The 21,482-nt window shown below is 42.9% G+C and overlaps 1 pseudogene across 1 annotated transcript; it reads right to left on the reverse strand.

Annotated features, from left to right (window-relative positions):
- Positions 1-1,145: 1,145 nt before the first annotated feature.
- On the reverse strand, positions 1,146-21,076 carry LOC308241563 (N-terminal kinase-like protein; annotated as a pseudogene). Its single transcript has 3 exons — positions 19,806-21,076; positions 18,597-19,775; positions 1,146-1,216 (listed from the first exon to the last, which is right to left on the reverse strand). The product of its transcript is annotated as an N-terminal kinase-like protein (transcript).
- Between the last annotated feature and the right edge of the window lie 406 nt (positions 21,077-21,482).

The following is a 21,482-nucleotide window of genomic DNA, read 5'->3' on the forward strand; positions in this document are numbered from 1 at the left end:
CAGAGCAACCATAAGGCTAAGACATTTAAGGACTGCTGGATTTGAGCAGTATTACACTTTCATGAGCTAATAAATAGTCTAAGACCTTGTTAAATGCTAGTTCTGAACACACAGGGCCAGATGAGGCCTGAGAATAAGCATTTGTTGGTTTGTTTGTTGTTAATCCTCACCCAAGGATATATTTCTTTTCCCACTGATTACTTTTAGATAAAGTGTAAGGGAGGTAAATAGAGGAAGAGAGAGAGAAAAAAAAACATTGATGAGTCTCTCTCACATGAGAGATGTGAGAGAGATGCATCTATTGGTTGCCTGCTACATGAGCCCCGACCGGGGCCAGGGATCGAACCTGCAACCAATGTATATGCCCTTGATCAGGAATTGAACCTGAGACCCTTCCGTGCATGGACCAACGCTCTAATCACTGAGCAACACCGGCAAGGGCAGAATAAGCATTTCTAACACTTGTGTGCGTGGGCACATGCACACCTCTGGTGGTGCCAATGTGGCTGTTCCACGATTTGACAAGAACAGTTTCCTGCATTTGGTTCAGCAGTTTTCCCCAGAATTGGTATAAATAGAGGGTCTCCTCTGGCCTTATCTATTATAACTGTAGCTATTTGTTCCCAGAGCTAGATGTCAGAGCCTGGATATGTGGAGAGTTAATTCACAACATAGCCTATAGGCTGAGCCTTAAGTCCTACAGACATTCTCAAGGGTCTAGCCATGGCCTGTGCATCTGGTCACTCGGTGAGCCCTTGGATGGGCGTGAGGGGTGAAGACCAAGCCATCAAAGACAAGTTGTTTTCAGGATTGGGGAGCCCTGATTATCCTGGTCTTTTGAGAGAGAGAGAGAGAGAGAGAGAGAGAGAGAGAAAGAGGAAGAGAGGGGAACATATTGGGGATTTTTAGTTTGGATGTAGGTTCCTTCTATTCTCATTTACTTCATTGACTTTGCAATATTCTTTCTTATTATTGTTCCTCACGTGATGGTGTTCATTACAAAGCGTTTGTTTTTTCCCATTAATTTTGGTTTATTCTTCAACTAAAAATTATCTCAAATTTTTATTATATACAGATATGTTGCCTCTTCAAAATTCATGAACGTGTTAGTAGAATTGGTTTACAGTGAGGTGGGCCTCACGGTCTCATCCACTGAGTGGATCAACATGAGGGATGGTCAGGTACTCGAACAGCATCTTATAACCTTTCAGGTGTGCTGAGAAGGTGGGGAAAACGGAGGTTTTTCATCCAAAAGAAAAAGGGGTGACACCAAATTCACATTACTCCCATGTACCAGCTATGTCATGAACACGTGATGTTCACAGCATGTTCTTTGTTGTCTGTTGCTCCTGAGTCAGGATTCATAAGAACGATGGGTAGGAACTAGTCTCCAAGTCTGCACTGACACAAAGGTGACCCTGAGGACATTGGTCAGCCTCTCCAAGCAAGTGCAGCTACAAACTAGGTGGAGGGAGGGAGCTGTCACTCGAGCACCCTGAGTTTATTTAGTGGGAAAGTATGTTGTTCCTTGTGGAACAAGTCTCTCTACTGAGAGGTTCGGTGCATTGCTCCCCAGAAAATGCCTTATTTCCTGTGTTCTTGTAAATATTCCTTTTGTGTGCTTCTAAAAGTGGCTTTTTCTAAACAAGACCCATATTTGGAGAAAGTGATACCTTTGGTGTTAGGTTTCTGTTTCGCTGACCGAGTTTTGGGGGACAGTCTGCTGGAACAGGACATTCATCAGCAAGTGCTGCCCTGCACACAGCTATTTGTCGGGAGAATGCTTCTGGTATCTATCGCATAGCAACACCAGGGTTTTCAAGACTCAGTGCAGTGGATCCCCTTATTATTACCATCCACGGTAGGTAGAAACATTTCTGTGTGAGTAAACCCAAAGCTCACTCTTTTTCATTTTTAGTGACTTTCCAGTATGAAGCTTTTCGAGACTATTTTGGAAGAGTAAAGGAAAGAGCCTGATTTAGTGAATCACCTTTGTAATAATTCATAGTTATTAAATCTCAAATAGAAAAAGAGAACATGAGCTTTGGAAGTGTCTACATACTAAACCCCCACCACACTTCTCTCCCAAAATGGAACTGCCTCTGAGCTAAGATATGGTGTGTAGGTGCTTTATGGCTAGGATATTGGGCCAGGAGTAGAAAACATTAAAATAGTGGGAACCCTGACAAGTTCTTACAAGAAGTAAGTGTTTAGTGGTAGGACTATAATCGAAGTTTGAACTTTGGAAATGCTTTTTAAAAAACAACAACAAAAAAACAAACACACACACACACACACACACAAAAAAAAAAAAAACAACTAGTACAACACTACAGTTTTCCAGGTGAGACTTTCACCAAAACAGCTTGCACCCCACCACTACCTCCCAGCTCACTGCCAAGTGCAGCCTACTCCACCTCCCACACATCAGGGGTGCTCCTGTAAGATTACAATCCTTAAAAAGGGTGTGTTTATTGTTCACTCATATCCTTGTTGAGAATAAGTAAAGATACATAGAGGTTTTAAAATAAAATGTATTAATAGAAAATTTGAGTGATGCTAAGGCCAACAAATCAGGAGACAAGAGATGAGGGCACACCATGCCATGCAGGGCCACACAAGGAAACACCCGGTTTGCAAGGAGGCAGAGGGGGAGGGGATGTGGTCAAGAGTCTTTATTGTGGTTTCCAAAGGAAGAACAGCAAGGCAGGGCAAACAGGCTTAGGATTCGCTGGTTTGATAATTTCCATAGGGGCTGCCCCTAGTTTTCTGGTACCCGTCCTGAGTGACTAGAGCAGGGGAACAGTGGCCTGGAGTGTGAGAACCCCATAGAGAAGGGGTTGGGATGTGGGCTCTGGACTGCTTAGCTTGTATTTGAAAAGCATGCCCAAGGAGTAGGACTCCCCCAAGGAGAAGGAGGCTGAGGTGTGATGACTCTGACATGTTATCAATTGTCCAGAACAAGGCATGTTAAATTATAAGGTTTGTAAATGTTAGACACATGGTCAACACAATGGCATGAGAGAACAGTTGTTAGGGAATACAGAAAAAGGAACAAGGCAAGAAAGTTGTATGAATATAACTATGTCACCACTAATAGGAGTGGGTACCAGGGCACTATTAAAATAATAGGAATCACCTCTTTTAGAAATATGAAATCGGGCCTGCTTCCCGAGCACCAGCCTGTTCTGGCTTTGCCCTAGATACAGAAGCCAATTCGCAAAGCTGGAGAAAGGTAACAGGTGACCAAACAGACCCTGATTGTAAGTGAAATTAAATGTAACTACAACACTGAGCCCTTAACTGTGGTAGTAAAATAAAATGAAGTGGAAGAAGCCACACTGTGATAACAATTTAATATTCACCAGATTGTAAAGCTAATCTAGGAGGAATCATTGCACATGCAGGAAGAAAATTATTGCCCAATAAAATATGTAAGGAGATACATTTATGGTCACCTAGAGAACCCCAAATCTGAATGGTGATTTTTTTTCTTTAAAACGATGGCTAGAGGCTGGTGGTACGTAAGTCATTTCTCCATGTCGTCCAGAGCCAAATGAGTAGTGCCTGGTTCAAACATGCCTCAAGTGGCGGATAAAGTAACATGAGCTGACCAGTTGTAGGAGGAGGTGGGCTTGGGTGCCCTCCACCAGTGGGTCACTGAGTGGTTGCATATTGGAAAGACTTTGGCTGAGAATCAGAGGCCTGGGTTTTAATAAGAGCCCTGCCTCGAAGTGGCTATTGGATCTTGAACAAGTAACTTAACCCTCTTTTCATCTATCAAAATAGCGGGATGCCCCACCTCTCAACAAGATGGTAGGATTAAAGGATTTTTAAACTCTTTCCACTCAAACACTACATTTATTTTTGGTAGTCATGACTGTGGGTCGCAGACTGTCATTTCCTAGACTAGCATTCTTTCTCCTTGGTTCATTGCCCAGGAATGCCCTCAAATCATTCCACTGTACCTTACGACATATGAAAAACATCCATAAGCATCTGTGAAGGTGTATGAATAAGCATGTCCATCACCAGCAAGAACATTTTATTATTGGACCATCCTAAGTACACACAGCATTCAAAACATGATATAAAGTTATAAAGTTGTTTTTCATTTTCACCATGCGTTACCCATTTGTCCACTTAGAAATCACTTCATGTGGATGTCCACGAGTCCTTCTCTTACTCCTTAGTCCCTTAAAGCTTATCTCTACATCTCTGATTTCCCCAGCATCCTGGCTCCATGCTGCACAAGCAACACCAGGTACCGTAAACACCAACTTTGCACATTGCTGAAGACTTTGGGTTCTTCAGAATTCCACACTCTAAAAGAGGCTGGATGGAAAGAAGGAAGGAGGGAGGGACAGAAAGAAGAGAGGGAGGGAGGGAGGGAGGGAGGGAGGGAGGGAGGAAGGAAGGAAGGAAGGAAGGAAGGAAGGAAGGAAGGAAGGAAGGATAATGGAGGTAGATGAGGGAAGAGAGCCCCATCCTCTAGGCTGTTTGAATATTAACTTTTCCTAACATTTGGCTTTTTATAACTTAGACCAGAAGTCAGCTAAGTAGCTCAGTTCAACCATGTGTAAGTGTAATCTATTCCCAGGTCTGGTAGGTAAGACCTTGGCCATGATTCTAGTTTTCTATGAAGAATCTTCATGGTCTGGGCTCCCACTATTAGATTCTAGAGAATCCTTGCTCTTAATGGATGTGTGAACATAATTCTTTTTTCTCCCCTGTCTACATTAGTATTGTTCGTTTTAAGATGGTCATTCTCTGAAGATGGCCAATAAAGCAGTTTATCCTTCTTTAGCATTAGAATCCTCCTTATATTTTGAGTGCTCATTACTCTATACCTTTTGTGTCCTTAGCAAATATTACTAGAGAACTTTTAAAAGAGTTGGTAGTATCCTCATCTTGAAGTTTTGTCTTGGTTCCCATTGGTTGGGGCCACTTCTCTCTAAGCCCATTCTGACTGCCTTAATCTGTACTCACATGGTCTTAACTGGCCTTCTGGCCTCAGATTTCAATTCCCATTCTGACGACATTGTCACTGAAGCCTTAGCTTTCTGTCGAAAGTCAGCTTAGTTTGTTTGAAGGTTTTGCTATTTCCCTCCTAGTACAGCCTTCTGTCACCCCATGGCCACATGCACCAGGGCCCCTGAGCCCACTCCTTACCCCTTAGAATGCAGCTTTCCCTTCTTCATATTCCCAAGCATCTGCAAACTCACATATGGTTTGATTTCCCCTGTGATGAATATGTTAGATCTACATTTAATTAACATTTATATCCTTCAAAATTTGTAGCACTTAGTTATTTCTAAATAAACATTTATCAAATTCATATAAATTACATCTGGAAATCATGATGGCATCTCCAACAGTGTAAATTCTGTTTTCAAAACTATGGATAATATAGTAATCCCTCCTTCTACCCCAACTCTTATCACTCCCAGGCGATGCTGTCACCAGGGTCAGGGCAGCGGCAGGGTAGAAAGAGGGTTTGGAGCTGGAGTTCTAGTCTTCCATCTGTCACCAACGGGCTGTGTCACCATAGACTACTTTGTGCCCACCCATATGGATTCTGAGCATATTCCCCAACGGAGTCCTGGTGCTCATCCTATTGGGGGCCTGTGGGCAGGTGCAGACTGCCTCCCCTTTCTCCTCTTGCAAAATAGCCCCATTGCTGCACCACAAGCATGGTCCCACCATAACCTCATTTAGAAAGAGGCTTGTACAGGAAACTCAAGGGTTTGAAAACAGTGGTCTAGGTGACCCCTCAAGTTCCCCTAGCTCCTGGTGTGAATTTGACAGTTAGGATGGCACTTTGCTGCCAGATCAGAAGGGTCCTGATCTGAATCCTTGGAGGACCTTGGTTTGGACCCACTTCACACAGAGGCAGAACAAGTCAGAGAGTAGAGACACCAGTAAGCAGTGTACCTACCTCAGTAATAAGCCTAAAACCAGAGAAATGGGCTGTGCACCATGGATAGGACTCCTCCCAAAGCTGGGACCAGGTTTTTCTGAGCTGGGGTGTATGCCAGCTCCACATGGGGGTGTGAGCCCACTGTTACGACTCTCCAGGAACAGGCCAATTTCAAACCAAAGAGAATGCAGAGTTAAAAGCCCTCTGAAACATGAAAAGGTGCTCAACATCACTAATCATCAGGAAAATGCAAATTAAAACTTCATGCTCATTAGGAGACCACTGTCAAAAACACAGAGAGTAATAAGCATTGGCAAGGAAGTGGAAATTTTGGAACCCTTGTGCCCTGTTGGTAGGAATCTAAAATAATATAGCCACTATGAAAAACAGTATGGCAGTTCCTCAAACAATGAAAAGTAGAACTACCGTAGGATTCAGCAATTCCCCTTCTGGGGATATGCCCAAAAGAAGTGAAAGCAGGATCTTGAAGAGATATTTATACACCCATTTTATGGTAGCATTGTTCACAATAGCCAAAGATGAGAACAGCCCAAATGTTCATCAACAAATGAATGGATAAACACAATGTGGTCTATCCACACAATGGAATATTATTCAGCCATAAAAAGGAAGGAAATCCTGACATATGTTACAACATGGATGAACCTTGGGGACATTGTGCTCAGTGAAATTTGCCAGTAACAAAAGGACAAATGCTGGATGATTCCACTATATAAGATACCTAGAATAGTCAAATCCATACCGACAGAAAGGGCTGGGGGATGGGGAGTGGGGAGTTATTGTTTAATGAGGACAGGGTTTCAGCTAAGGTGATGAAAAGTTCTGCACATGGATGGCAATGGTGGTAACACAATATTGTGAATGTAGGCCACTGACTTGTACACTTAAAATGGTAAATATATGTAAATTTCCCCACAACAAAAGAAAGCCCTCTAAATCTCCTTTTTTCTGGGAAAGATAACCTAACACAAATTAATAGAGAAAAAGCATCCTGGAATAACATCTGGACTTTTAGCTGGTGATGGTTATTTGACCAGACTTGGTGCACATCTTGTTTTGGATGCAGAGACCTGGCTAGAATATGAAGGATAAAAATAGAACCTTCGCTTTTAGCAATTTGGGAGCACTGACACTTTTATGCAAAGGTCAACATTGTCTTTTTGTGTCCTCTTAAGAAGAGTCACTTCATGAGGAATAGCCCTCGATTTTGTACAGCCCAACTGAGGGGCATGATAGAAATTAAATAGACACATTCAGACGAGAGTTCCTAAAACCTGGCTTGTACCATTAGTTTCCTACCATCCCTCCTGAGCGTCTAATCACATGAACATAAAACATTTGTTCTCCAAAGTACATTTTATCCAGAAACATGCTGAAGAAGCAAATACAATAAGTGCAGTGCCACATCATGTACCTACACGCACACAACTTTGGTGAGCTCACCTAAGTTGGCAGGAGCTACGCCCTCCCAACAGGATTGATGGCTCAGTAGAGTTACCTGAATGTCAACCTATTTTTCTTTTTCAGTTTCAGTCTCACTCCCCTGCAACAGGTAATGTGAGATCCTTTGAAATTCTAGAATTATACAGTACTCATTGCATTTATCAGATGCTTTGAGTATTTGGTGTTAAATCACATAACAATGTGTTTGAGTATAAGTTCTATGAAAGGAGGCACCTTAACTATGTTTTTCAGCCCTATATTGCCAGCACATGGTTTATAAGAGGAACTCAGGAAATCAGGTGCTTAAGAAGTCAGACACAATAAAGTGCACATTGCAAAGCTGCTTGCTATGGACTCAATGTTTTCATCCTCCCAAATGCATATACTAACACCTAACCCCTAGTGTGATGGTGTTAGGAGGTGAGGCCTTTGAGAGGTGATAAGGTCATGAGGATGAAACTCTCTTGATGGGATAAATGTCCTTATAAAAGAGACCGCAAATGAGCTCCCTCACCCTTTCTGCCTCGTGAAGGCACAGTGAGAGGATGTCTATGAATCAGGAAGCAGGCTCTCTCCAAATATGAATCTGCAGGTGCCTTGACCTCGGACTTCCAGCCTCCAGACTGTGAGAAATAAATTTATTTTTTATAAACGACCTGGTTGGGAGGTTCTATTATAGCAGCCTGAGCTGACTGAGATTGTGCCCTGTTCACCATCCTGTCGTGCCTTGTATTCTTGAGACAAGCATCCAAGAACTTCCCTCGGCCAGTGAGACTCACTTCCCAACTCTGCCAAATGCTCTAATAGCCAAATCCCCACCTTTTCAGAGCACACCCATCTACATAGAGCTAAATACTGATACGGTAATTCTGGCACACAGGGCACTGGGATGAGGACGTGGACAGAAAAACAAGTAAAACATAGATTAGCGTTTAAAGCATTCCCAGCCCTCCATGGCTTAGCTCCGTCAGTACTGTATCCTCCCACAGTGTTCTGGAATTCTCTTCAAGATTGTCTCCATCTTTGAACTCCTTCAAAACGGACTCATATCCTGTTTTCCTTATGAAGCCTTTTCATAATTAGTTTTTCTCTTCTGTCGACTCACAGATTATTTTTGATATGGTGGCCATTCTGTCTTAGAATGCTAGAGAAAATTGCGTAGTTTATCTTCCCTTTCATATGGTAAATTTCTGGAGACAAGGACTGTATTTAAATAATTAGCCAGGATATCTAGGCACAGGATTTGCACCATTTATTTATCCATTAATTCATTTTTTTTTCTTTTCTAGTCAAATATTTATTAAGTCTACAATATTTTATATGCTCAAGAAACAGGAAACATCTAATCACTTTTCAATGTCAGTGTGTCCCTTCCCCAGCGCATGGAGTAATAGCGGACACTAGAGAAATGAATGAGCTGCCTTCCTGGTTTTCTTTGGAGTCATCAACCCCTGAATATTTCCTTAGATGATGCTAAACTGTGCATAAAAGAAATGCCACAGCCTACAGGAAATGAGGGAAATCGTTTGGAATGGAGTTATTGAAGATTTCAAGAAGAGATACCGATTTGCCGAGGCTATGCATGGAGCCTAGAATGATAAGAAGGATTAGAGAAAGCTGTTCGACGTGGGAACAGGGAGATCAAAAGCTCCAGGCTCTGACAAGGCTGAGTAGAGGAGGATGAGAGGTGCAGGCTCCTGTCGGAGTTTTATGCAAAAGGAATTCACATGGGTGGGACAAGAACCAGATTTAGGACTTTTAAGACAGGCAGACACATTACATTTCAAAAGGAATCACACTCTAAGTTAAGGTACTGAATCTCTAAAAGGAGGAATTTCTGACAGTGACTCTTTTACTCTGTGACTGGGAGTGTCAACCTGGCCCCAGAAAAATCATCTGCTGTCTAAGCTCCTTTCCATGTCAGCAATGAATGGGGTAAATGGCCACTTGGAGTTGCCATGGGTGGAAGCACATGTAAATGGGTGAAACTCTGCTCACTCCACACACCCTCGAACACTCCTAATTTCAGATCTGGGGTACAGTGTGGGGGTGTTTGAAGGGTCAGAGAGGCTAGGAAAAGGCTATTTTCAGTAGTTCTGTGTTTTATTTTCATCCCCTCTTTCCTAAGCTCACATGTTTTTCTCTCCTAAGAGAGGAAACAGCCAGCAACAGACATCGTACACAGTTGGTCTTCATCTACACAGGTTCAGTATCTGCAGATTTGACCAATTGAAATTGTTTTTTTTTTTATTTCAGAAAGTTGATCCCTAAATAACAAAGTGTAACAACTATTTACATAGCATTTGCATTGTATCAGGTATTATAATCATCTAGAGATAATTTAAAATATATGGAGAATGTGCATAGGTTACATGCAAATATTACACCATTTTATATAAGGAAGTTGAGCATCCATGAAGTTTTATATCCAAGGGGGGGGGGGCTGTTCTGGAATGTGAGGGCTAAGAAAAAGAATACCTTTTCTCTCACCTAAGTTCTTCTAGCTGGGCTAAAAATCAAATTAGCAAAGACAGATAAACAGGACAAAATCAAATTTTAATATATACACATAGGGAATATGCATAAGCATGAAAATCCCAAAGACAGTGAAATAAAATTAGGCATACATCCCATTTTGAACAAAGGAAAAATGGGGGGCAATGAAAGGATTTTAAAGGAAACAGGTATTTGAGGAAGAGCAGAACATATGCAGCTGGCAAATTTTTGCTTCAATGTGACACAGGAGGTGATCTAGCTACCAGGCCCCTGCTTGGTGCCTTCCTGTCTACCACATTTCATTCAAATTAGGCTAACGTGACCATCCTGAGATTTCCTTCCTGGAGCGGGTTTTTCTATCTGTATCTCTTGGTCAGGAAAGGAAGGGGGTCAAATGTTCTTTCTGAGTCTTTTGTTTCTTAATAAACAGCTTAAAATCAATATTCCAAAAGGCAGCTTTAATGTGGCAAGCTTTAGTCCCCTTCAGTACCACCCTGTGTACCATCTCATCTCACTTACTGCTCACAGAAAGCTTATGAGTAGGTCATGGTGCTCATTGCACAGGGAAGAAATGGAGCAGACCAAGGAAGCAATGTGCCCAAGCTCACACAGTAGATATGCAACCAGGTCCAGGATCATGAAACTCCAGCTTTCGAACGATCTCCCTCCTACACTGCTCTCCCCATTGCCCTTCCAAAGTTCACTTATTTTTTTGCAGTCATGGTTTCTTCTTTGGGTCCATTAAAGGTGTTGGAGTAGATGATCTCTATAGTCCCTACCAGTCACTTAGTTCCTTCTTTCTTGCTTCCTCCTTGTTGCCTTTCTAAAAATACCAATGACGGCAGAGGATCACTGTAGGAATTTGGAACAAAAAAATTATGATTAACCAAGGTTAACAGAAAGCAACATTTTCTTTTTTTTTTTCTCAAATCATTTCAGACAATAAAAGAATGCACAAGTTGTGGATTCAAGAAGCAATGCTTTTTTTTCTTCCAAACAATTTACTTCCAATGAAAGTTCTGAGATTCAGCCCTAAAGAAAAATGAATTTATAAGACATAAAGTTGAAAATGGCTGTGCCTTATAGTATAAAACAGATAATTTTAAGATAATTATAACATATTCTTCCTGATTAAAAAAAGGTTAAGTCAGAATCCTTGGAGGTGGTGATGTAAAGCTCTATCATTGTTTGGATAATGTGGTACAGTTGTTTTCATAATTTAAAAAAATAATGCTTCCATAAACTTGCTCTAAAGAATTTTCACAAAAAAATTTCTGTGATTTTTTTCCTAGATCTATAAAGAATGTAATAATATAAATTGTAATTTAAATTAATTTTTGCTTAGATATACTGTGATGATTTTTTTTTTTTTTTGGCCTAGCAAAAAGTTTCTATGGTTTAGAAAAGACTGTAATAGTGCATAATTATATTCACTTAGATTCCTTACTAAATCTTATTTTAAAATTTGTATTACTACAGCAGAACCTACTGGTAAAATGAAAGGCAAGAGTAGAATACTACATTTATAAAATATATTTCTAATTGAAGAGACATTTTCTGCTTTCTGAAATTTTAACATGGATTATGTATACTATATTTCACAGGGCTTAGCTACTAAAAATAGATTTTTCAACCTGAGTTTCCCAACTTTAAATGTCAAGTAATCTTCTTTCCACTTGGTGTCCATTGAGATTCTCTCAAACACTGGTATTATGGGAATAAAATTTACCTGTAACTATAGTACATGAAAAGGAAAACCCAAACATGTAAGAGAAATAGGAAAAAAAAAATCATTGAATTATCAAAGAAGAAGCTGTAGTTCGTTCTCTGTTTCACTGCTTTTTATCTCACAGCTTCATTTATCTGATAACACATTAGCACCCTAGCCGGTCTGGCTCAGTGGACTGGAGGGTCCCGGCTTCGATTCTGGTCAAGGGCACATTCCTCGGTTGCAGACTCCTCCCTGGCCCAGGCCCTGGTCAGAGCGCATTCAGGAAGCAACCAATTGATGTGTTTCTCTCACATCGATATTTCTCTCAATATTTCTTTCTGTCTTACCCCTTCTCTTCCACTCACTCTAAAAATCAATGGAAAAATATCCTCGGGTGAGGATTAAAAATTAACAAATAATATATTACCCAGTAATTGCAACGTTTTCACTCAATTATGCCAAACTTATATAACAGACCTATTTATCTTCAGGAATATATTACATCATAAAATAAGCATCCAACCATATCAGAATGGATTGTATGTCTTTGTTAATATGGATTCATAGGTGTATCAATACATTCCCCACACATAAAATGGACACTTTTCTTTCATTTTCTGGATCTCATTTGATCTTTCCAACTGGAAGACATGAGGAAAGTAAACTTGGAAGCTGGCATTTTAGGAAGTAGTAAAAGTCACAGTGGCCCAGGTGAAAGGGAGGACACAGCTGTGGATTATGAGTGCACTGTCAGTTGTTGGCTCAAGGAATTCTTAAGATTAATTACTCTGCTGACGTCAGGTACGAGGTTGGCCCCAGATCTAATGAACTTTGCTTGTGTCACATACACTAAAATCCACGGGATTGCCAAATCTCTGCTGATTTAAAGCACTTGGGATCTCTACCACCCATATGTTTTTATTTAAGGGCCAAATTACCCCTTAGAGGAGCTCAAATAAAAGTTCCAAACTATCTTGCTGCAACATTAATTTAACCAATTGGCATGCATTTCGGCTGTATGTAGGCATTTTCATGATACGTGTAAATCCTTTATTAACAGTGTCAGCTGCTGACAGATCACGTGTAATTCTGGTGTAGCGGGAAACATCCACATATGCTCCACCGAGCGCGTCTGCGTCAGCCAGGGAGGAAAAGTGCACAGTGTTCAGGGGTTCAGCTCACTAAGAACCGCTTGAAAAGACCTTATTTAAATGACAATGGCCTGTGGACATCTCTCAGGCTCCAAAACTGCTCAGATTTGATTCCTAATCTGCAAAGCAATCTTCCTACAGGGCTGAGGATGGCTCCTGGCCACTCGAAGTTCTGGGCTTTTATGTCTTAGACCCCAGTGGAGGGAGGAGCTTTGCAGAGTTGTTGCTGGCAGTCTACCAGCGGTCTGCAGGCCTCCTTACTGGTCTAAAGAAATGTGATAACAATAGCTCCTTTATGGCTATCCCGTGCTCACTGTCTTCACACTTCAAATGCTAGATCAAAATGAGCATAACGAATGGAGCCATCAAAGCAATCGGTGCAAAGTCCTGATTGGAAAACACCCACACATTGCACATTCCCTACCAGGGCTTTTCCCAGGGGAAAATGGCCCGGAAAGGCAGATGGGACTCAGCCAAGAAGGCTGCAGCCTGCTCTGTGCCAGGTTGTTCTCCCCGAACTTCCATCTCGCTGAGTTCATTCTGGGGAGTCATGGGGATTCTGAGGCAGACAGAGGGAGGCTGAGGGGTGTCGGAGTTTCTCACATTCCCCAGGGAGCATTGTGGCAGGGGACATCGGGGGCATTGTGTCTTAGGAGGGCTGAGAGGAGACGCACATTCAAATCCCCGAGGTGCCGAGATGGAGGGTGTAGAACGCAGTGGCCCATACAATGGAAGGTGTGGGTCAAGATGAAAAGAAACTCACATTCATTGAGGAAATTGAGCAATCTGAGGTTAGGAGGCAGATTCCCACCCCATGCAAATATGCAGAATCAGCTGGGGAAGAAAGGAGCAGTAACCATGGCACTTGTAGGAACTTTACAAATCTGGTCTGAGAAAACCAAGTCTGGGAAGTTGTTCTTGAAAGCAAAGCATAGTGGTCCATTTATCCCATGTTCACAACATCCCTGTGAGTCTGAGCAAGAGGCAAGAATGTTAAAATCTAACCTAGCAAGAACCAAGCAGGTCAGGAAGGATCCAGAAAAATCATCACAGACAAATGGAAAATTACATTAAAAAACAGATGCAAGTTCTAAAGAATGATGCAGGAGTCTTGATAACGGATCAAACTGTGAACAAACTATGGGACTTAGTCAGGCACTGACTGACTACAACGTACTCCGGGTAAATATAATAAATGAAGTGAACAGTTTTCTGCATGACACCCATTTTTCTGGATGGCAATTCTAAATTACACCACGTGACTATACTGTTTTATTTGTTGTTTCCCAACACAGGAGTATGCGTGTTTTAAAGTGTGAAACAGAGAAAGCTGATGTTGCATTTTTCGGGTTTTTCTCATTCCACTTTTACTTTCTCTGTCACTGTCCAAATTGCAAGCTAGGAGGGCAGGGGGGTGCCAAGATGCTTTCTTGAACCTTCTCTCACCTTCCTCCTGAAAAAGAAGCCTTGCCCTGCCATCCTGGACCAGTTGGGACATCCAGATAAGCCTGGGTGTTCTCCCCATGAAAACTGAATGTCAACATCTATCAAGGCCACTCTGAGACCCAGATGGATCAAGACACAAACAAGACCTTAGGGTAATTATTTCTGAACACAAATTATGAACATTGTACAAGCTGCAAAAATAACCAAACATCCCATTATTCAGACCAATAGGATTCTTCTGTTCTAATTATAGCTTTAGTCCTGCTCCATTCTGCTCTACATCTAAAAAAGATTTATGAAGATACCCAGTCATAGAGTTATCCTGCCTCAGTCCAGAGTGGACCCCCGCATCCTTGACCATCCCCCAAACCACCTGTATAAGCCCAATCCTCTGAGTCCTCCCTAACACCCCCTTGCTGAGATGCCCCACAGTCCCCAGGGTACATGTGCCTGCTGCAGCTTGTCGGACCACAGGGGTGTCCTGGCCGTCTTGACAGGAGGCATAATCATACAACGCTTCAACTCTCAGCTCTGCAGGCACTCTCCAATCTCCATTTCTCATTTTGACCTCCCTTTTAATTCCACGCAAACTTTCAAATGCCTGCCAGTATTCCCAGATGCCATGCTGCTGGAAATCCAAAATCAGTTTGTCCCAAACTAAAGTCATCATCTTCTCTCCCCATAAGATCTTCTCTGCTTCCTAGAGCCCCCATCTCACATAATGATACTGATCAATTTTTAGTCTAGGAGGCTTCAAATAGGAAATAAAACCTGTAGAAGAATTAAATATTGTTGGGTAATATATCAAGAACACTTAAGCACTTAATTGCTTATGAAATTCTACTTGGGTCTTGTCCAAAAAAATTATTCTGACACTTGTTATAGATGGTAAGGAACATTTTATTTCAGAAGGGACTGCTGAATTATGTGTGTCCTTTCATTATTGTGTTCCCACTGTGTTTAACAGCACCTAACTCCCAGTGTGTGTTACTATTAAATGAATGACTAATACGTAAATTAACAGACTTAGATTCAAGTAAGTGGACCTGATATTCATGTCAGCAGCATAGATCATGACTTTTCTAACCGGAATGAAGTCATTGGCCCTCTCAGAAGTAAATGCATACCTTACTGCTATCAACGATAATTTGAAAAGTTAAGACAGTGCTATATAAATGTGAGATCATGTGATGTCAGTAAGAACTGGAACATTTCTGGTTCTTACTGGTACATTTCTGGCTGCCTTGGAAAAGGTAGTATGGTACTTTAAAAAAAACAGGCACTTTTGAAAAAATATGTATTCTAGATACTAATTTTACAGCAGGACTTTTTACTCTACCTCAGTTTCTTTATGTGCAAAATAGTGTAGGGAGTAGGTTAAATTACCTTGAGCATTCTCAGCAATTCAATGATTCTTTTATAATAGGAAAAATTGAAGTAAATGGCAGAAATGATAACATAAATCTAGTCTTTTATTTTTTTTAAATAGAGGGGGAAATGAGATGCCTATAGTCATCCACTGAGTTTATGTAAAAATGGACTTCTTTTTCTTGCCATTACTTTTCCTTTTCTCATCCCCATGTTTCTTGTTCTTTATATTATTTCAGTATCTTACAAATGCTTCTCCTATGAGTTACACTTGTCACATGATCCTGTGTTGATCTATTACTGCGATACTCTTCCTTCAAGGAGCCACATGAGGCTGCATTTATTTCTTTACCCTTTGCCATCCACAGTAGCTGATGTACTAAAGAAGCTCAACACAACTCTTAGGACCAAATGAATGAATGAGCAAACATGTGAGTGAAGAAATGGATTGTCACTGAGAAAACAGGACAAAAAAAGAAGCTTATCACTACCTCACTATTCTGCAACATGAAAAGACTTTATTATCACATTATATATTTTTTAATTGTAGTAACATGTACATAACACAATTTACCATCTTAACTATTTTCAAGTATACCTTTACATTGTTGTGCAGTCATCACCTTCGTCCATCTCCAGAACTTATTCATCTTTCCAAAGGGAAACTCTGTCCCTATTAAACACTAACTCCTCATTCTCCCCTCCTCTAGCCCCTGGCAACCACAGGACACTTGGGTTGCTTCCGCTTTTTTGCTGTTAGAATAATGCTGCTATGACATAGGTGTAAAATATCTGTTCAAGTCCCTGCTTTCAGTTATTTTGGTTAAATACCCAGAAGTGGAATTTCTTATATGGTATTTCTGTGTTTAATTTTTTGAGGAACCACCATCCTATTTTCCACAGCAGCTGCACCATTTTACGTTCCCACCCACAGCACACAAGGGTTTGTATTTCTCCACATTCTCACCAACAGCTTTTTAAAAAATATATACTAATGAGTATGAGGTGATATCTCATTGTGCTTGTGATTTGCATTTTCCTAAGGCTTAGTGATATTGAGCATCCTTTCATGTGCTTATTGGACATTTGTCATACTTTATTTTTTTGATGAGGCTTTTGTGGTCATCAGCCCCATGGATGACATTTGAACTCTTGGTCCTACCATGCAGTTGCTACATTAGTACTCTGAGTGGTTTATCATAGCATGTGTTTATATGTTTGACCAGTTGTCAGCTAGGTGCCTGGAGGTTTGCATCTGCTATCTCATTTTATTCTCTCTATAACTAGGAGTCGTAAATACTCGTGTTCATTTTATAGATGAAGCTGAGAGAAGCTAAGGGGACTTCTCCAAGGTAGCACAACTAGTTATTATCCCTACTGGAAATCAAGCGCTGGGTGTCTGACATCGAGACAGTTTCAGTGAATTGCGTTCTCTTTTTTTATCAATTTCACAGGCATTGACCATCGTGAAAAAGTAAAACCTCAAATCATTTGAACACTCTTACCTATTTAGACTCACCTTAACACATTGTGGACCAGTGGTTTTATTGCTAGCTTTACCCAGTGGCCAGATAAGTTTCTACTGAACGAGTACAAAAAACGTTTTACATAAATGTTAAAGGCACGCTTTCAAATTAAATACCCATCGCATTTTGAAGTTATTTATTACATGTTCTTACAAGCTAATATATTTTTAAAGTATGATACTTTGTAAAACACTATGTAATATGAAGCGAGAATTCTCATGATCCATCCAGAATGTGTTAGGTAGGAGAGAACCCTGAAAAACAAATGTATATCCCAGGGAAACCCTTTCATCTCAGGGCCATCCTAACCCGGATTCACACCCCAGGTGCTTAGGCCTCCCCACAGTCAAAAACAGTTTTTTTAAGTTTCAATACAGATGGTCCTCCAGTTTGATTAATGCTATTAAGTAAAATGCCATTTAATTTTTAAAGAAAAAATAAATAAAAGGACCTACTTTAGCACTTTTTATTCAGTCTTTTCATTAACCATGTTAAAACTGGTTTGTGTAATTTATGCATTATATACACGTTTGCTTAGTGCCATATAAAAGAGATTATTTACTCAATTAATAACAGCAGCATCGCCTCTACTGCTGGGTTTAGGGATCTACCAGTTTCCCTGATAAATCTAATCTTCAGTAGGTTATGCGTGGAGCCACCTTCCATCGGGAAGCATATATTTGGGTTTGGAGAAGGTCAAAGTGCCTTTTTAAGCAGAAAATGACTTAATCAGGATCATTAGCAGTTCTGAGAAATCCTATTACTCAGTGACCCCCACGACCTCGTCACCACCTTAGAAGCTGTGTCTCTGGGGTTTCAAATCAATTTCCTGAGTTCTGCTTTTTCTGAATCTTCTGGTTTAGCAGCCTCATTGCATGTCTTCCAGGCCAAAGAGCATTTTTTTAAAAAGAAACTGCAGATAATTTGCAGAGCTCTGTCATGTGAGCCTTCTTCTCTAACATCTCTTAGTAAGCCCTCGATTTCTGAATCTCTGAAGTGGCTCTCTCCCTGACATTTTTAAGTTACACTGGATTAATTCCATTTAGAAAGCAGCTCATTGCTTTTTGGGGTGTCTTGCTAATAGCATATAAACTAGTGAAAGAGAGTTGGGGTGCACATCTCTCCACCAAGAGGTGGCCTTGACCATAGAGGGATGGAGCTGATCAGCCTAACACCTGGAAAGTAGCAGCACCCAAAGATTGTCTACACCAAACCCCTTTCCTGCTTGGTCCCCCAGGGCACCCACATTTCACTATGGATGTATCCTCTGAAGGGCCTAGGCCTAGTCATGGAAAATAAAATATGAAAGAACACTTGAACATAGGTCTGGTCCTCCCATTGTAGCTCAAGTTCACCCAGCAGAGAATTATGAAGAGTAAGGAAATTGTGGTGTGTGTGTGTGTGTGTGTGTGTGTGTGTGTGTGTGTAATAGAATTTATTGTGACTCTGATTATGTACATGTGAGATGTGCCTGGCCGGGCTGGTCGGGCTGGCATGGCGTGTGCAATAAATACATCCATGGGGCTGTTCTCCGTGGCCAGGAAGCACCCACACCAGCAGTTCAGTCCTCCGGGTCCCCAGCTTCACGGGGCCCTTGGTGGCCTTCTGCTCAGCACGTTTGGCATCCACCTCCCACCGTCGCTCTTCCTGCTTCTTTTGGGCCAGCTCAGCCTTCACCTGCTGGCTCTTGGTCTCTGGGCCATCTCAGTTGTCCTCACCCCACAAATCAGGTCTTGGCTGGGTGCCAACCTCCTGATATGCCAACAGGTCAGCAAGGGGGTCGCCTTTGTCACTGGGCTCTGGTCCACCCCAGTTATACTTGCTAGTCAGCAGTGTGCCCTCAGGGAGTGGCTCCTGAGGACTCGGCTCCTGCCAAACCTACTCCCACGAGCCCTCAGCTTCCCAGCTGCTCCAGTCTGACTTGGGAGATTTGTGGTCAGGGTTGCTGGTCTGCCCAGCGCGGCTGGCTTGGCCCCCAGTACTCCAGTTGTCCTTCTGGACTAATACGGACTTGGCCTCCTGCTCCGAGCTGCCCCAGTCTTTGTCATCCCATCTGTTGGCAGCGCTGCTGTCCTCTGCTGTGTCCTTGCCCTCGTCTTGTGCCTCCTAGTTTCCTGAGGTAATGGGTGTGGGAGAGGCAGGGCTGGAAGCCAGGCAGGAAGTCCCTCTGGCATGGGTATCTGGGAGACTTTGGGCTCACTGGGGGCAGCCTTGGAATGTGCATGGATCAGCTTGGAGGTGAGCGAGGAGACCCCTGTCACGGCCCATCCTGCCCAGCTGGCTGCGGCTCTTCCAATTCCAGGGCTGGAGGTGGCATGGACATTCTTCTCCACTTTGGCCAGTTGCGGGGGTCCTCTGACACAGACTCCAGTTTGGAAAGGAAACTTCAAATGGCCTTGAAGGCCTGGTCCCACACAGATTTTTTGGGATCCACAGTGAGGCCACGGAGCACAGGCAGGATTTTGTGGGCGCAGTCATCGAGTAGAGTTTGTGGGTGGCAGCGTAGCCCAGAACACCGGCAATCCGAGACGGTGCAAATGGGTCCTTAGTGGCCTGGCTGAAGGTGGAGGTGAGGACCCTGTGTCTTGTACTAGCACTGAGGTAGCAGCCGATTTTTCCCAGACAGATGGTGGTGGTGCAGCGAATGGGGCCCTGCTCATCCTGGGCCTGCAGTCGAGCTAAGTGCTTCATCTGCACTTATGGTGGCTCCACGCATAACCTACTGAAGATTAGATTTATCAGATCCACATTGAAGTTGGCCTTGTTCAGCTTTGGGGCCAGGAGCAGCATGGTCTTGACGGTCTGCTCCCAGTTGGCAGGGTTGGTGTCCCAGAAGCCATGCACAACTGGGGAAAGATTTGGATATTGACTGTTGGCTCATCAAGGTATTAGATCAACTGCTCCATCTGCTGCAGGGGGTGGATGCACATGGCCCAATCAGTGGATGAGAACCTCTTGACCCCGACAGAGATGATCTGTTGATACTCTTCAGCACTGAGGAACTTGCCCACCTTGAATAGGGGGGTGAGGACCACAGCCCCACCATTCCCAAACTCAAAGGCAGTCAGCAGCTGGGGCAGCCCCTTGTGCCGGCAGAAATCTCTGGGAATGAGATTTCTAGGCTCTGGCCCAACTCTTGGGAGAACTTTTGCTTCTCAGCCAGCTCTTTTATCTGAATCTCTTCCAGGAACAGGTTGGTCTCCACAAAGCGGTTTTTCATAAACCCACCGGGTGCCCGGCAGTTCTGCAGGAAGCGGGCTAGGTTGGGACGTATCTTGGAGTTGGCTCCAACCAGCTCACAATAATGGGGCACCAGCGATTTTGGGATCTTCCCAGAGTTGTGCAGAGGGGTGGCCCGAGGTAGGGGCCCATTGAAGACTTCCCATATGAGGCAGCCCAAGAGCCACGTGTCAGCTGACCATTTCTCTCTGACGGCTTTGCCACTGTCATCAGCCAACTCTGGAGGGTCATACTGCTCAAGCTCGGAGATCCCCTTGCAGGGGGGTGCACTGCCATTGCCCTGGGCTGAGTACATGCAGTCCAGGCCCCCAAGCTTCCACTCACCAGCACAGCCCACAAACACAGCAGCCATGTAGACATTGTTGTGGGTGAGGCTGCAGTCATTGACGAGGAAGCTGAGGACTTTCACCATCTGGTGCAGCCCCCAGGAGAGCTCCAGCTCCTTGGGGACACCAGCCTCTGCTCCCAGTGGAGTTACGGCCTCTGTCACTATGTGGAGGCATTTGTCTGTCTCCAGCCCATGGATGTAGGCCAGAATGTTGGGGTACCTGAGAGTTTTGAGGTGCTTGAAGGCAGCTTTGGCCACCTGGGTCTGCTCTTTGGCGCCAGGCTTCACATTGTACATGAAGATGGACATCAGGCTGCCTGTGGCCTCCTTGCGCCATAGTGCAGGGCCCCAGAGGGCTGCCCTCGGCAGGTTCCGGCCTGAGCTGGAACAGAAATCCTGGACCAGGCCCTGGACAAAGAACCACATCATCCCCGCCGCTGCGGGCTCAGGTGCCTCTGCTCCGGGACCTCAGCAGCCCTAACTGGGGCGAGGTGGGGCCTCGAGGAGCAAGGAAATTTGATGGGGAAAAAAATATCGTCCCTCGGGACCCTGAGATGACTGAAGGTAGCTAGAGATCACCAAATGTTTTAGAAAAAGAACTTATGCTTCAATAATAAAGGGGACTATAAGAAGTGTCACATGGATTAGAAAATAAAATTTTAATTTCATACATCAGCCCAGCATTTGGTGGCCTTCCTACAAATGACTTCAGTGTACAGGAGGGTCCAGAGAGATGTCAGTAATTTTCCAGATGATAGCCGATATTTGTGCGGGGAATGGAGGAGATTGCTAACGTTATACATAGGTGTGAAATGGTGGACACTAAACAGTA

Source organism: Plecotus auritus (genome assembly GCF_963455305.1).
Source record: "Plecotus auritus genome assembly, chromosome: 1".
Classification (NCBI taxonomy): domain Eukaryota; kingdom Metazoa; phylum Chordata; class Mammalia; order Chiroptera; family Vespertilionidae; genus Plecotus; species Plecotus auritus.